This window comes from Pteropus medius, unplaced genomic scaffold, assembly GCF_902729225.1.
Source record: "Pteropus medius unplaced genomic scaffold, Ma_sr-lr_union100, whole genome shotgun sequence".
Taxonomy (NCBI): Eukaryota; Metazoa; Chordata; class Mammalia; order Chiroptera; family Pteropodidae; genus Pteropus; species Pteropus medius.
This window is the reverse complement of record NW_024344433.1, coordinates 535,968-552,358: the sequence shown is the minus strand read 5'-3', so window position 1 is coordinate 552,358 and position 16,391 is coordinate 535,968. Positions and strand designations below refer to the sequence as shown.

General features: G+C 37.9%; 1 protein-coding gene and 1 pseudogene across 1 annotated transcript in view; one reads left to right on the top strand and one right to left on the bottom strand.

Moving 5' to 3' along the window:
• Window positions 1-16,391, bottom strand: part of MGAT4A (alpha-1,3-mannosyl-glycoprotein 4-beta-N-acetylglucosaminyltransferase A) — a 96,623-nt gene that overhangs the window by 57,573 nt on the left and 22,659 nt on the right. The gene's annotated exons all lie outside the window — the stretch shown is intronic.
• LOC120610339 (uncharacterized) lies at window positions 12,272-12,390 on the top strand (annotated as a pseudogene).

Here is a 16,391-nt window from a genome sequence, read left to right as displayed (position 1 = left end):
AAATGAAATATAATGAAACCAATTTTACCACAGGCTGAATGACATAAATAAGAGCTAAGTTCCTCTGACATCTCATCTAAGTCTTATGAAACAACACTGAGAGAAATGATGCTATTCGAGGACCTGCCACTTTTCAGTCAGGCTCCACCATATAAACACAGATGATAAAAAGACCTGCACCTTTCTAAACTCAAAAGAGGAAGGTAGGGCTCACAGATATGCAGAATTGTATACTTTATTTAAATTAAAACAAAGAAAATAATTCCATTTGTTCCTTTGTGTTTTCATGCTTACGAAAAAGGATCCTAACTAGTAAATACCAGATGTGATGAGGGTGAAGAATTTTCTGGAACACAATCACTATTTGCAAGTTGTCCCTTAAGTAATATAATCATTAACAATATCATTCCAAACAAGCTTCCAGGTAGAAGTCTGTAAGTTAAAATCTGTCCACTAACCTTATAAAGCCTTAAGATAATCAAATGTCATTGCATATACCTATACACACTGTCTTCCTAGAAATAATTCTTTAATCTAAATAGCTTCAACCATTTTCCTTGATTTTCCTAGAGGACAGGGCAATCTCTTTTTAGTAATTTTATCATAAAGTCCCAAATTCCATCATCATAGTGAAATGAGGAAAAAAAAAACAATAAATTGAATAATTTAGGATATTCATTAGAGTATGTATTTAGAACAGTTCTTTACTTTTAAAAAATACTGATAATGATTTTATTCAACCCAATTCTTTCAAATTCAACAAGCCATAAGGAGCTTGGAATAAAAATTATCAGACGGTTATAAACTATTCTCCTTAAGTTCTTAAACTTATTGGCAGATTTTTTTCCCATTATAGTGTTGCTTCATTCCCAAAAGAAAAAAAAAAAATCTTGTGTTCTAAAAGATAATGGTATATATCTTCCTAGAAGGAATCCCTCAAGACCTAGCAATTTATTCTACATTAGAATCATCTTTAAAGAGCAGAATACTGATAATTAACCCATCTTACAATAGACTAGTTCTACCAACAAACATGGTGCCTCTCACTGCATATCGCCGCTTTTACAACCTACTTCATACTTTCTTCTTCCATCTCCTCACTTTCCTTTTGTTCCTTATTTTCCATCTTTCTCTCCAATTATTCTTCAACAAAACACTTTTCAAATTCTTCTCTTTCTCTGGATTTTTCATTTTCATCACAAACTTCATACCTCTCACCTCTTTCTTCTTTCACATTATTCACACTTCCCCCATCTAACCTGTAACATCCCTATCTTCTCTGTTGTCTTTTTCTGAAGTACTGTGGACTTTGTTCTCTAATTGATGTAAATGGTCCACTTGCCTGGAAACACTAAGTTTGTAGTCTTTTGTAACTTTCACTGAAAATAATTGAGAATTTAGGATTTTTCCTTCTTGTACTCATAATGGCAAAAAAGAAAGAAAATGAGAGAGGAAAACATTTCATAATTATTTGATGAATCAGAAAATGAATGTAGAGACAGGTATTATCACTCTAAACTCTAACAATGTTAGTGAAATTGACCATAAAAGTACAATCTCAGACTCTGAGTCTTCAGGTAACAATATCTTAAATGAATTTTCTCAAATTCAAGTTCAGGACCTCCAGAACTTGGTTACAGACCAAGATGGAGAAAGTGTACTACTACCTATTTTTTCCACTAAGTACGACAAAAACCCTGGACATTATATATTGAACAAACATAGAGAAGACTCCAGAAGATGAAGAGAAGAGGGCAGATAGATTAGACTTGGAGGCCCAAAAAACAACACAACGGTGAGTTCCCTGTGCTTTCTTTTTGCTTCATATATCCCAGCCTGAGTAACAGAGAAGCTAGCATCCTGGAAACACCAAAAGGAGCACACAAAAACATCTCAAGAAAAGCCCGCCTTTCTAACCAAAGGACTATAGGTGGAGCAACCTAGCAAGACAGAAAACTTTTAGAAAATAATTACTCTATTCCAACCAAATACCCTGGAAAAAAAAATCCTCCCCCCTCATACATCCCATTGGCGAAAGCAAAGCAGGACATCTAGACTTCCATCGCTGATCAACTGTAACCAGGGCACGTGCACACGCACGCGCACCCTGGAGTGGCATCAAAGAAGTCATAGCAGGACTTTCATTACCCTTCACAGCACTGAGCGCCCCGATAAGGTATCACTGGAGGCCATATGGAAAGCAGTGACGGAGTATCTCCCCTGCTGTCAGCTGGAGTACTGTTGGCAGAGGCCTAATGGAAAATCACTCTCCCACCCCAGTCTGTCCAGAAGTAACCAGGAGCCCCTCCCCACTGGATTTCAATGGAGGCCAAGTATGCCTGGATTTCTATTCTCACCTGGTAGTAACAAGGTGGTACTCCCTCTTCACCTTCCAGAATGGTATCAGAAAAGGCCGGCAAAGATGGACAACTTAAATAAGTCCCATAACATAATACCTCAAATATCCTGGATACAACTGAAAATCATTATCATACTAAGAACCAAGAAAATCTAAACATGAAAAAATATCAATATCACAATGACACAGATATTAGAATTATCTAATAAGGATTTTAAAGCAGCCATCATAAAAATGCTTAAATGGGAAAGTAAACAAATAAAAAATAGAAACAAATGACAAAAAATAGAAGCTATAAAATACAGAAACGAATAAATATTTTAGAACAGAAAACATAATTGAAACAAAAAACTTAATGGGCTCAACAGCAGAATGAAAAAGACAGGAGAAAATATCAGTGAATCTTGAGGAAGACAAATGAAATTACCCAATCTCAACAGAGAGAAAAAAGACTGAAATAAAAAAAATTACCAGAGCCTCAGGGACCTTTGGAACTACAACAAAATATCTAAGATCTAACATGCCTATCATAAGAGTCCCAGAAGGAAAAGAGAAAGAGGGCAGAGTGGAAAAAGTATCAGAAGAAATAACGGCAAGAATTTCCCAAATTTGGCAAAAGATATAAACTTACATAAAAATTCAAGAAGCAGAGAAGACCACACACAGGATAAACCTAAAGAAACTCATGCCAAGAAACACTATAACTGAACTTCAGAAAACTAGAGACAAAGAAAAAATCTAGAAAGTAATCAGAGAGATGTGACACTTTATCTATTGGGAAAAAAAAAAAATCGAATGACTACAGTTTATCATCAGAAACTACGGAAGCCAGAAGAAAGTGGCACCTCATTTTTTCAAGTATAGTCATGAGTCACTTAACACTGGAATTATGAAACACAATCTAAGAAATGTAGCATTAGGTGATTTCGTGACTGTGTGAATATGGAGTGCACTTACACAAATCTGCATGGTACTTTCATATGTCTGGAAGCACAGTAGGTTTGTTTACACCAGCATCACCACAAACATGAGTGATGCGTTGTGCTATGATGTTAGGATGGCTATGACGTAACTAGGAACTTTTCAGCTTCATGATAATTTTATGGGACCACTGTCATATATGCGGGTCCACTGCTGACCAAAATGTTAAGTGGCGCATGACTGTACTGAAAAAAAGAACTATCAACCCCGAGTTCCATATCTGGCAAAACTATCCTTAAGGAATGAAAGGGAAATCAAGATATTCTCAGACAAAAAATTTGTCATCAGCAAAAAAGAATGGCTAGAGGAAGTTCCTGAAATAGAAAGGAAATGATAAAAGAAGCAATCTTGGAACATCAGGAAGAATTGAAAGAGCAAAAGTATGGGTAAACTCAACAGACGTTCCTTCTCTTTTAAAGTTTTACAAATTGTGTCTGAATATAGAAGGAAAAAGTATAACATTGTCTGGTGAACTACTCAATGTAGAGGAAATATTTGAAACAATTATAAACTGGGGAGGGTAAAGGGACGTTAAAGGTGATAAGGTTTCTACTTTTCACTCAAACTGATAAATGTCAAGAGCAGTAGACCATAGTAAGTTATATATGAATACACCTAGAGTAACCACTAAAATATCGATACAAAGGGATATATTCAAAAACACTATAATAGAATTTTTTAAAATGTTCAAGTAACCCACAAGAGGTCAGGAAAAAGAAAAAAAAAAGAAGTAACAGTGAACACAAATAACAGACTTCATTAAGCTTAACATCCCTAATTACATTAAATGTAAATAGCCTAAAAATACTAATTAAAAGATAGACTGATAGAGTGGATTAAAATACATGATTCAATTCTAGGCCGTCTACAAGGCTAACATCCATGGAGTCTTACTCAGCAATAAAAAGGAATGAACTTCTGAAACATCCGACATCTTCGGCAGATCTCAGTTATGTTGAATGAAAAATGTCAATTTCAATAGGTTGCATACTGTATGATTCTATTTATATAACACTTCCAAAATGACAGTTATAGTGATGGATTACAGATGAGTGGTTGCCAGGCACGGTGGGGGATGGAGGAAGGAGTGTGACTATAAGGTGACAGTTCTATGTGGTGATATAACTGTTCTATGTCTTCTTAGTGGTGGCTGCAGAGTGTGCACGTGTGATAATACAGCACAGAACCGTACACACCCATAGAACCAATGTCTATTTCCTGATTTTGACCCTGAACACTATACATATATAACTTCTCACAAGAAGTAACCACAGGAGGAAAATGGGTGAAGGTTACACTTTATCTCTGTACTGTCTTTGTAGCTTCCTATAATTCTATAATTATTTTAAATAAACAGCTTTTTAAAAAGCAAAACAAAAAAGAATCTATGATTTAAAAAACCAAACAAAAAAGATTCAATGAATTTCTAAGGACAAAAAAGGAAATACAGCATTTTTATCCAGTTAGTCATTCAACTGGAAGGACTTCATCACGATGTTTGTCATAAGGACCCAGAACATCCTGTTTTGCTAAAAGGATGGGTAACAGTATTCATTTGTCTATTACGCATTTGTGCGACAGGATTTACTGAATAAGTTCATAAACAGACAAAGATAAAGGCTGGTGTACATACAAAAGTGATTAGAAAGAGATGATATAGAAATACAAAAAATAAACTTATTGGATTGATCATTCTAATTGGTGTTTATAAATTTAATAATGAAAATGTTTTGCAATTAAGGAACAAAGAAGACAGCCATCCTTACTTCAAAAAAATTAGGAGCTGCAGGTTTTTAAAAGTCTTGTGTTTTGATGATGCAAGTGCAGAAGAACTAGAAATAATGATGAGCTAGACTTAGTAGAGATGTATCTAAAATCTGGATTAGAATTTACAAGCAAGATGTGTCCCAGGCTCATACACGACGGTTCATGGGCAGTTAAGCTGTATTCGAAGGATGTTGCCTATTCCAGTTTATGTACCTACCAAACCAGAAAAAAAGTGAAATAACGATTTGGCTTCGCTATGTTTAAATTCTTATTAAAATTTTTTTTTTAATTCTCCCTTTATTCTTATCTGTTTATTACTTACAAAATTACTTACAATAAAAATAAAAGGCATCCACTGGACCCGGATGGTAAACACTGATATCTATTTTTCCTGGTATAATATAGGAATGAGTTTAGGGAAACTGCCTCTTCCTTCCATCCACAATTCTCCCTTCCCACACTATCTAGGGCAAAGCTCAATTTTGGGGGTCTCTAGTCTTTAGAACCATGCCACCTAAGGGGAGAAAGGATCAATGAGTCCAAGTAAGCATGATTTAGTCTACTCCAATAGCCCCTGAAAGGCCAGCTCTATATCTCCTTCACGTAGGAGGTAGGGGGGACAGTGAGGATGGCCCTACTTATACAGATATCAGAGGTGGAAGCTGCTACAAAAAATACAAACCCTGAAGTTCTCACTCGCAGGCTGAGTATACTTCTCAAAAATTCCTTAGAGCCTACCTATCCACCTTTCTGAATGTTGAAGTTTTTCATACACTCTGAAATTTCACATTTGCTTACCTTGGTGCTCATCTATCCTCTCTTCTTCACACAGACGGCACTGTAAGCCCTCATTTTATTCCCCACTTGGATCAAGCATTATGTTCGTGCCTTCCTGCACTCCCCTCCAACTACTCTGGACACAAAGCTTACTTTCTCAACTGGAAACCCTGGCTTAAGTCTCCAATGTTATCCCTTACTGTTACCTAGGATCATTTTTTGCTTCAGCATCACCAAACTGCTTAGAGCTCTCTAGGTACTGTATGAGTTTCATCCCTCTTAGTTCATACCATCTGCTTATCAGACCCACCCTTTTCTCTCTTCATTTGATGAAATTCCATTCATCCTTCAAAACACTAGTTATCTCCCCTGTGAAGCTCTCTCTGACCTCTGTCTTGTTTAGCTCCTCTTAATAATGCTTTATCTTACACACTCCCATTTTGTACCTACTACATACACTGTACTGCAACTACATACATATTTCTTTTTCCTACTAAACTCTGAGTTCTGGGGTGGCAGTTGTGCCAGGAGTTTTCAAGGCTGCACCCAGATCTGTTATTCACTGGGATTCACGGGACGCAGCACACAGTTGTATTAGCAAAGGAAAAAGGCACATGGATAAAAGTCTGGAGGAAACCAGGTACAAGCTTCCACATCTTCTCCCAGTGGAGTGGTTTGGGACACACTTAATTCCTCCAGCAATGAGTTCTGACAACACATGCAAAGTGTTGTCTACCAAGGAAGCTCTTTAGAGACTTGGTGCCCAAGGATGCTCCCGGAGGCTAGTCATGCAGGCAGACTCTGCCTAGCACATACCAAGATTCCAGACTAATAAGGAAATCAGGTATTCAGCATAAACCAAAGTGTTTGTACTAACAGTTTAGGCAAATGAACCTGTCTTATCACGTAGGGGAAGTTTTGTATCAGTGTTTACCAGCCAGGTTCCCAGATGCCAGCCAAAGGCTGACCCTGCAAGTAGGCCTTTCTAACAATAAGCAGTCTCAGATCTGCTGTTAACACATCTCTTTATAGCAGGAGTCAAATTTTAGTCACATTTTATCCCTCAGTGCCTTGTAGAATGCCAGGTAATGAGTAGCAATGCCAGTGAACTGAGGTGAGTCCTCTTAAATTTTAAGAATTATCATCGGAAAATGATCAGTAACATATGCAGAATTTATCATAGCATTATTTATAAGGTGAGGTTAATAATGGTAATTATATAATGGAATAGTATGAGCACACTAAAAATCATAACATGGGAAACATTTGTGATATATTAGGCAAAAATGTAGGTTATGCAACATGCACAATATGATGTTAATTATCTCATTTATATTTAGTACAACAGCTCTCAAACTTTTTGGTCTCAGAATCCCTTTACACTTTTCCAAATTAGAGGATCCCAAATACCTCTTGTTTATATGAATTGTAGCTATCAATATTTGCCATTATTAGAAATTAAAACCAATAAACATATAAAACATTCACTTAAAATTCATCTAAAAACAATAAACCCATTACATATATATTTTTATCAAAAATAACTATTTTCTAAAACCAAAAAAATTTAGTAGAATGACATCTTCTCAAATCTTTTTTAATGTCTGGCTTAAAAAATAACAGCTGATTTCTCATATCTGCTTCTGCTATTTCTTATGAGAGTGAAAAAGGCAACCAAATACTTATCAGTATGATTATGAAAACAGTCTTGAATTTATGAACCTCCTGAAAGGGTCTCAAATGCCCTCAAGGGCCCTTAGACCACCCTTTAAGAACCACTAGTCCAGAAAAATGAAAGAAAATACACCAGAACAGTTAACATTGCTCCAGCTGCTGGGATCCGTTGATCAGCACTTTCATGTGTCCACGCATTTATGTTATGCTTAGTACACTGATCTACAAGTACACTGGTCTCATTTTTTATGCCATTCTTGTCCAGTCTTGTCTTTTCTGACAAGAGTCAGAAAAGAACAATTAGTTGTCTCCCCAAAACCTGACAGGCAGTCTTTCCAAGGCAGCACAAAAAATTCAGTTAGCTAATAATGTTCTGTAGTAATCCAATGTTCTCAATGTAGTCTCCTCTAATATGTCAGCCATGAATAACACCCTTTCAGAGTTAAGCATACATCGACCACAGATTCCAGACAATCTCGGAGCAAGCACAGCACATGTAATGCTTAAGAAGCTTTCCAACCTAGAAAAATTAGATTAAGAAACTGTGTTTAGGAAGTGGATGCTAGCCAACGAAGCTGAACATAAAATAATACCGTACCAAGTCCAAGGGCTAAATCTGCCAACTTTAATATAGGAACTAGAAAGGCTGTTGGCCAACTTGGCAGAATCTAAGTTTGTATTCTAGGCCCTCTTTAGGTGCTCTTTTAAAATTAGGTCCTTATTTATAATACCTCGGATATTAAAGACTTTTTATGTTTTTAGAAATTCAGTGTGGGAAAACTTTACTATGCCATGATTTTACATGTATATAGTTAGAGCTTGAAGAATTCTAGGTGTAATAGTTTTCAACTCTGGCTGTATTATTAGAATCACCTGAGGGAACATTTAAAAAATGCCAGGAGTCTTTTCTTACTTCTGGCATCACAGACAGAGGAGGCCCACAAATCCTCTCCCCCAAAAGCAACCATAAAACTGGACAAGAGTCAAAAGAACTATTTCAGTGCTCTGGAAATCAACCAAAGACATACAACAAACGGAGAAGTGTTCAGCTGTGGAAATGATGGCAGGTTGGTAAGAAGAGCAGAGGGCTGTGACTTTCACGCTAGGAGCTGCCCTCATCCCTCTCCAGCTCTACCACTTCAGAAGTTCTATGAGGTGGAGTAGGCCTTAGAACCAGCAGATTCACTGCCATGCCAGAGGGGATGCGTGTGATTTGGAGTGCTGTTAGTCAGAATGGCAATCTCTGAGGTGAATGAATGTGGAGACCAGTGGCTCTGCTGGTCTGAGGCTGCACCCTGCCTTGGGCCAGCGATGGACTGGCAGACTGGCCAGACTAACAGGGAGTGAGACAACTTTAGGCGGCTTAACCAACTCTTTACATATCCCAGGCTGACTGGAGGCCATGGGCATGCACAGCAGAGACCAAGCCACCCAAACACTCCTGGCTGACATGTATGCACACAGAGAAACTGAAAAAAGACACCAGAAGCAAGAAGCTAGGTGGACTGAAAACAGCCGACACATGCCTGTGCTCCCCAGTCCACGTCAGCCTCCGGAATAGTAGGGTGCCTTCCTTACCAGCGCAAGTATCGGTCTTCAACCGCTGACCAATCTTTGGCTGAACACTATGCTATGCAGACACAGGAGCAGCCACTCTAGGAAACCAGGCTTAGAAAAAATTAAAACAAATGTGGTGAGACATCAGTAGTCATATGCTGTACAAGACACAGACTGTGGAGGTTTAGTCTAGTAGTGTTACTAAACAAATGAGCAAACAAATGAGCAAACAAAACCACCAACACCTTCCAGGTAACAAGTAAAAATCTAGAGTTGCATCATGTATTATCTGAAATATATAGTAGTCAACAAAACTTTACAAGACGTGAAAAGAAAAAAGAAAGTGTGACCCATACTCAGGGGGAAAAAACAATTAAAAGCAGTCAATAGAAATAGTCTGAGTGTTCCCAGATGTTGAATTTAGCAGATGAAAACTTCAAAACCACTGGGATAAAAGAACTGAATAAAATGACATTTAAGGAATTAAAGGAAAGTGTGATGAAACTGATATAATGGAGAAAATAAGGAGACAGAAATTATAAAACAAAATGAAAATTATGGAGTTGAAAGTTCAGTAACTAAAACAAAAAATTCACTGGAGAGGCTCGAAGGGAGATTTCTTATGGCAAAGAATCAGTGAACTTGACGTTAGATCAACAGAAATTATCCAATCTGAAGAACAGAAAGAAAAATGATTGAAGAAAACTGAATAGAGCCTCAGAGTATGAGCTATATTGTTAGGTATGCCTAGAAGGTAAGCAGAGAGAAAAGATAGTAGAAAAAATATATGAAAAAAAGTAATGATTTTCCACAAACTAAGAACAGAAGAGAACTTCCTCAACTTGAGAAAGAACATCTACAAAAAAATCTACAGCTAACATCGCAGTTAATGGTGAGAAACTGGATGTTTTCCCACTAAGATGAGGAGCAAAGCAAGGATGGCTGCTCTCACCACTCCTATTCGAACATCATACTGGATGTCCTAGATAATGCAATAAAACAGGAGAAAGAAATAAAGAGTATATAGATTGGGAAGAAAGAAATAAAACTGTCTTTGTTCACAGATGACATAACTGTCTAGAAAATTCCAAAGGTCAACAAAAACCCCCTCGAAATAATAAGCAATTACAGCAAGGATTCAGCATACAAGATTAATACTGGGTTAATATTAAGCCCTCGGGATGATGATGACTTAGAAGAGGAAGATGAGCCAGATCCAGGACAGCAATGAGATGTCAGGTTGAGAAACTCAGAGTCGTACACATTGGCCTGTCCTCATCTTACACAATCTCTCGACAGCTTTCTATGAGACTGACCACTTTTCTCCTTCTTGAAATACTTCCCTCAATTGATTTCTTTGGCATCACAATTTCCTAATATTCTTCCTGCTTCACTAACTACTCCTCCTCTATTCGACCTCAATGATGGAGTGTGACAGGGCTCAATCCTCTAAGTTATCTCATCCATTCCCATAACTATAAATTTCATCTATATGCCACTAATATCAAAATGTCTACCTCTAGCCTAAGCATCTCAAATTTATCACTAAACTCTTGATGTGCATCTCTACATACTCTTACACTCCTTACCTTTTACTGTGCTTTCCCCGCACCAACCTGTTGTTCTTTCAACATGACGAGCTCATTCTTGCCCTAGGACTTTTATACTTATTCTTTCTACTACTGAGACTCCTCCTCACTCTACTTCTCTGGCTTTTTATCATTTACACCTCAATTCAATTGGCACTTCCTCAGAGAGGCCTTCTCTGACTATATTTAAATAGCCCTCATTCTACTTGTCCTTTTCCATCACATTAGCTAGTTTTATCGTCAGTATTCACTGCTACTTCAAATAATCTAGTCTTTCCAGTTACTGACCCTATTATTGTTGATTCCCTCTCCTGCCTTAGGGCCCTATGACAGCAAGGATGTCACCTATCTTGTTTACCACCATGTTGCCTAGTTTAACGGTTCCTCATACATACTCAGTAAATACCAGGTGAACAAATAAATTAACTGAAGATAGAAAAAGAAGCAATATGAAGAAAGGTACTTACAAATCAAAAGAGCACTATGTCAATCAACCACTAATATCCTATATATCCTATATGCTAATATCCTATAACAGGGTAGTAAATTTCCCTCAAGATCTAATTCATCAACTGCACTAGTTTAAGAAAAACTAATAAAGGCATTGTTCAGTTACTCTACTGCAGTTTAGCATGTTAACTCCTAGAGAGTACGCAAAAGAACACAAGAGGCACAATTCACATGCAAAAAGAAACTTCCTTAACAAAGGTGATAGGACGTCCTGTTTTTACTTTTATTTATTTTATTTTTTTTATTTTTTACTGTATCTTTAATCTTAGTTTTCTGATAAGAAAACCCAAGTTATCTTTATCCTTGCATCCAATCAGGTCAGAAGGGTAAAGTCTCACTTACCTTAAGAGGGTTTGTTCTAGATGGGCATACTGAGATATGCTAGATCTTAACGGACACACTGAAAGGTAACTTCCTTTCATTACTGCCTCAGCGAATGCTTGCCACCACCTCAGAAAACGCCTCCCCTGAACTCACTGTTTAAGCTCCCTTCTTAAAACATAAACTCCCTTCTTAAAGCATTAATCAGGTTTCATAAATGCCCTGGGTCATGCACTCCCTCAGGTACACAGGTACAGAGGTTCACAATGATTTTGAGTGATAGTTCAGATCGCTGAGAGCTTCATTTCCCAGCATGGCTGAATCCTCTGCCCTGTCCTGTCTCAACATGGACAACTATTTTCTACCACTGTCTTTCACTTCATTAATGGTGACTACAGAAAAGAAGGTGACTACATATGGGACTTACTTTGCTTAGGACAGTTCCAATTTACAACTGTTACCCCAGTATAATTGTTAACAGCACTACCTTTATTCTCAAGTGCCCCAATCTGGACAATAAATTATATGATCACCTTGATTATAGAAAAAATAATGTCCATTAAAAATATTATATAGTCACGCAAATGATTATGTGATCATGGACTAGTCTGAACTCAATGAAAATCAACTAACAATAAGATTCTTATTACCAATACTACCAACTAAGTGTGCCCAAACACTGGAAATGAGGAATGCAGTGTGGATGTTGAGAGATGGATAAAAATGATGGAGGTCTGTCTACGGCCATGCCACCCTAAACACGCCCAATCCTGTCTGATCTCGGAAGCTAAGCAGGGTAGGGCCTGGTTAGTACTTGAATGGGAGACCACCTAGGAAGACCAGGTGCTATAGGCATAAAAATGATGGAGGTTCTGAGATCGTGTACTTAACATTATCTACCATGTATGTAGGGACAAAAAAGTGTCAAGTCTACCATGCCATGAGCTAAACTCTAAAAGATGAACATTTGAATGAACAAGGATGAAAATGTTATACAAACGACTTAGAAGAACTTGAATCTGAATCTTGCTAGGACCTGGATAATGGAATGGCATAAAAATGGCTATTGAGCGACATCAGCAAAATGGTAGAACACAGCCCTCTAGGGTGCATCCTTCCCCAGAAACACTAAAACGATATTAGAAAAAAATGATGTTTTTATCTATTTAGAATAATACTCGCATAATACTATTGCATATAGCATAACACTATTTGTGTCAATGTTTTAAAACACAAAATTATATGTGCACACATATACATACATATAATTCACAGATATTTACACACAGAAATCAATGCATAAAACATGGACTAGAAGAGCACACAAACGTGATGTGGTTTGCCTCAACCAAGGTAGGGGAAGTAAAGGTGAAAAATGGATGGGGGATTTTAGGTAGATCTGCCACGCTTTACTTATTTAAAATGAAAGATGTGAAGTAAATATAAAAACCTAGGGGTTTTTTTTCTTCTATATCATTCACTATATTTTTCTGTAAATTTTTAAAATTGGTGTAGGGTGGGAGAGGGAGACCAGGTCTCCGTCCTTAAGAAGCTCACTGTCTAGACTCAATCCTAATTCGTTTTTGCTGGCTGCAAACAATGACTACTTCTCTTAGTAAGTACACATGCTCACAAAGTATCCAGTTACCATTTGTCCCCAAATGTCAAGCTCTGTAATTTGCAGTATCCATCTTCTTGTCCTTAAATAAAAAATAACAATAACCGGACAGGGGGGAAGATGGCAGACTAGGTAAAAGTAGGGTTCTTCTCCTCCCAGGTGTGCATGGAAATTACAACCAAATTATAAAATAATCAGCATGGAGAATCACCTGAAGTCCAGCTGATAACACCTACGTCTGATAATAGAAAGGAGCCATATCGAAGCCACGGGAACGCCTAGGTACAGAAGTTGCAGCAAAACTGAGGCTATATTGGCCGGACGGACCTTGTCTCCTTTGAGATCCAACTTCACCCAAGCCACAAAGTACCTACAGCCCATTGACAAGCAGCCTCTTGTGCTCTGCTTGGCTCTGGGGTTGCACAGTCAGCGCAGGCAACAGACCTTGGCTAGTGCAGTGAGCACATTTCGAGGAAAACAGTCGTCTGTATAAGCTGCAATATCTCTTGAGGGGATTGCAGGGGTCTGAATTGGCCTGATGGCCCTTGACTCCCTGAGCTCCTGCCCCATCCAGTACACAAAGTGCCCGCTGCACATTGATAGACAGCTGCCCCCTGCCATAAGGTAACACATTTAGGCTACAAGCAGAAACTTGTACAGGGAGCCAGAGAGACAGTGCTGGCACATAAACTGACACTGCAGTGGCAGGGGGAAATTTACTCAATAGACCCAGGAGATTCCCAGGGTCCCTGTGCCACCCAACACACATATCACCCAGAGGCTCATCTAGTTTCAGAGACTTACAGGCAAAACTAACAGGTAGTGTCAGGCCGTGAGGAGCACTGGTCCCTCTGCTAAACTGCCATAGGTCAGGGATGCGGAATAACTGACTGCTGCCTACAGTATTGTCTCTTCCACTTACCTACAGGTCCAGCATAGGCAACAACCATCTGCAGATTGCTTTGTAGTTCCTACTAGGTAGCCCTGAGCAATCAAAAGCAGCAGCTGACCTTGGCCTATGGGGGAGCCCCTCCCAAGGGGCCACAAAACCAACGCATCCGGAGGCTGGCACCAGACCACAAAGGAGCAACTCCTGACTAGTCCCATTAGTGATACACACAAAGGGTGGTTGTGACAAGTACACAAGCCTGCTAGGGCAAATCCCACTCAGTGGGGTCAGCCCCCACACAACAACTGTGGATGCAGCCAATTCCCACGATTAATCAGCCTGAGCATTAATCCCATCCACTGATCTACTAATAACAATAAAGGCTTGGCGACAACAGAAGATCACACACAACCCACACAAAGATCACGTCCAGAGCCACGAGCATAAGGGATCAAGGAAAGTGTGACACTGGGTCACACAAGACACCTTCCATATTAGGCTACCTTGCCAAGGCTGAGATGAAACAAATATTCCTAATACATAGAAACAAACACAGAAAGGCTAATAAAATGAGAAAACAAAAAAACATGCCACAAATGGAACAAAAGAAAACTCCAGAAAATAAGCTAAAGGAAATGCAGGCAAGCAACCTACCAGTGCAGAGTTCAAAATAATGATCATAAGGATGCTCAATGAACTTATGGGAGAATGGATGAACACAATGAGAACCTTAACAGCATAAAAAAGGACATAGAAACCATTAAAAAGAACCAGACAAAAATGAGGAATACAATAACTGAAATGAAGAATATACTAGAAGGATTCAACGGTAAAATGGATGAAGCAGAAGATCAAATCAGTGAATTGGTAGCAGAATGTACCCAATCATAACAACAAAAAAGAAAAAGAATTTTTAAAAATGAGGATAGTTTAAGAGACCTCTGGGACAACATGAAGCGTAAAAATATCCAGATCATAGGAGTACCTAAAGAGGAAGAGAGCGAACAGGGGATTGAGAATCTATTTGAAGAAATAATGAAAGAAAACTTCCCTAACCAGGCAAAGGAATTAGACATACTAGTTCAGGAAGCACCGAATCCCAAACAAGAGGAATTCAAACAGATCTGTACCAAGACACATCATAATTAAAATGCCAAAAGTCAAAGACAAAGAGAATCTTAAAAGCAGCAAGAGAAAGGAAGATAGTTACTTACAAGGGTACCCCCATAAAAATGTTTGCTGACTTTTCAATGGAAATTTTGCAGGCCAGAAGATTATGGCAAGAAATATTCAAAGTTATGAAAAACAGGAATCTACAACCACAGATACTCTACCCAGCAAGGCTTTCAATTAAAATGGAAGATGAGATAAAGAGCTTCCAAGACAGGAAAAAGTTTAAGGAATTCATCATCAACAAGCCAGCATTACAAGAAATGTTAGAGAAGGCCCATTATTTTCTGTAAGAGAAGGGGTAAAAAAGAAAATAGAAGTAACAAATATGAATAATAAAATGCCAGTAACAATGTACCTATCGGTAATCACTTTAAATGTAAACAGATTAAATGCTCCAATCAAAAGACAGAGAGTAACCGACTGGATAAGAAAACAAGACCCATGCATATGCTGTCTACAAGAGACCCACTTCAGATCAAATGACACTCACAGACTGAAAGTAAAGGGATAGAAAATGATATTTCACATAAATGGAAATGAAAAAAAGTTGGAGTAGCAATACTTATATTGGATAAAATAGACTTTAAAACAAAGGTTATGATAGGAGACAAGAAAGGGCATTATATAATGTTAAAGGGATCAATAAATCAAAAGGACATAACCCTAGTAAACATATACACACCCATAAAGCAATCATTGACATAAAAGGAGAGATCAATAGTAATACACTCATAATAGAAGACTTTAAGACCCCCACTGATGCCAATGGACAGATCTTCCAAGCAAAGAATTAGGAAAATAATGGGCCTAAAAGACACACTACGTCAGATTTAATCGATATTTTCAGAGCATTTTACCCCAAAGCAGCAAAATATACATTCTTCTCAAGTACACATGGAATATTTTCAAGGATACACTACATGTTAGGATACAAATCAAGTCTCAAAAAATTTAAGAAGACTGAAATCATATCAATCATCTTCTCTGATCACAATGGTATGAAACTAGACATCAACTACAAGAAAAAAACTGGAAAATATATAAACACATGGAGGTTAAATAACATGCTACTAAATAATGAATGGGTTATTAATGAGATCAAGGAAGAAATCAAAAGATACCTAGAAACAAATGAAAATGAAAACACAATGAGTCAAAATTTATGGGACACAGAGA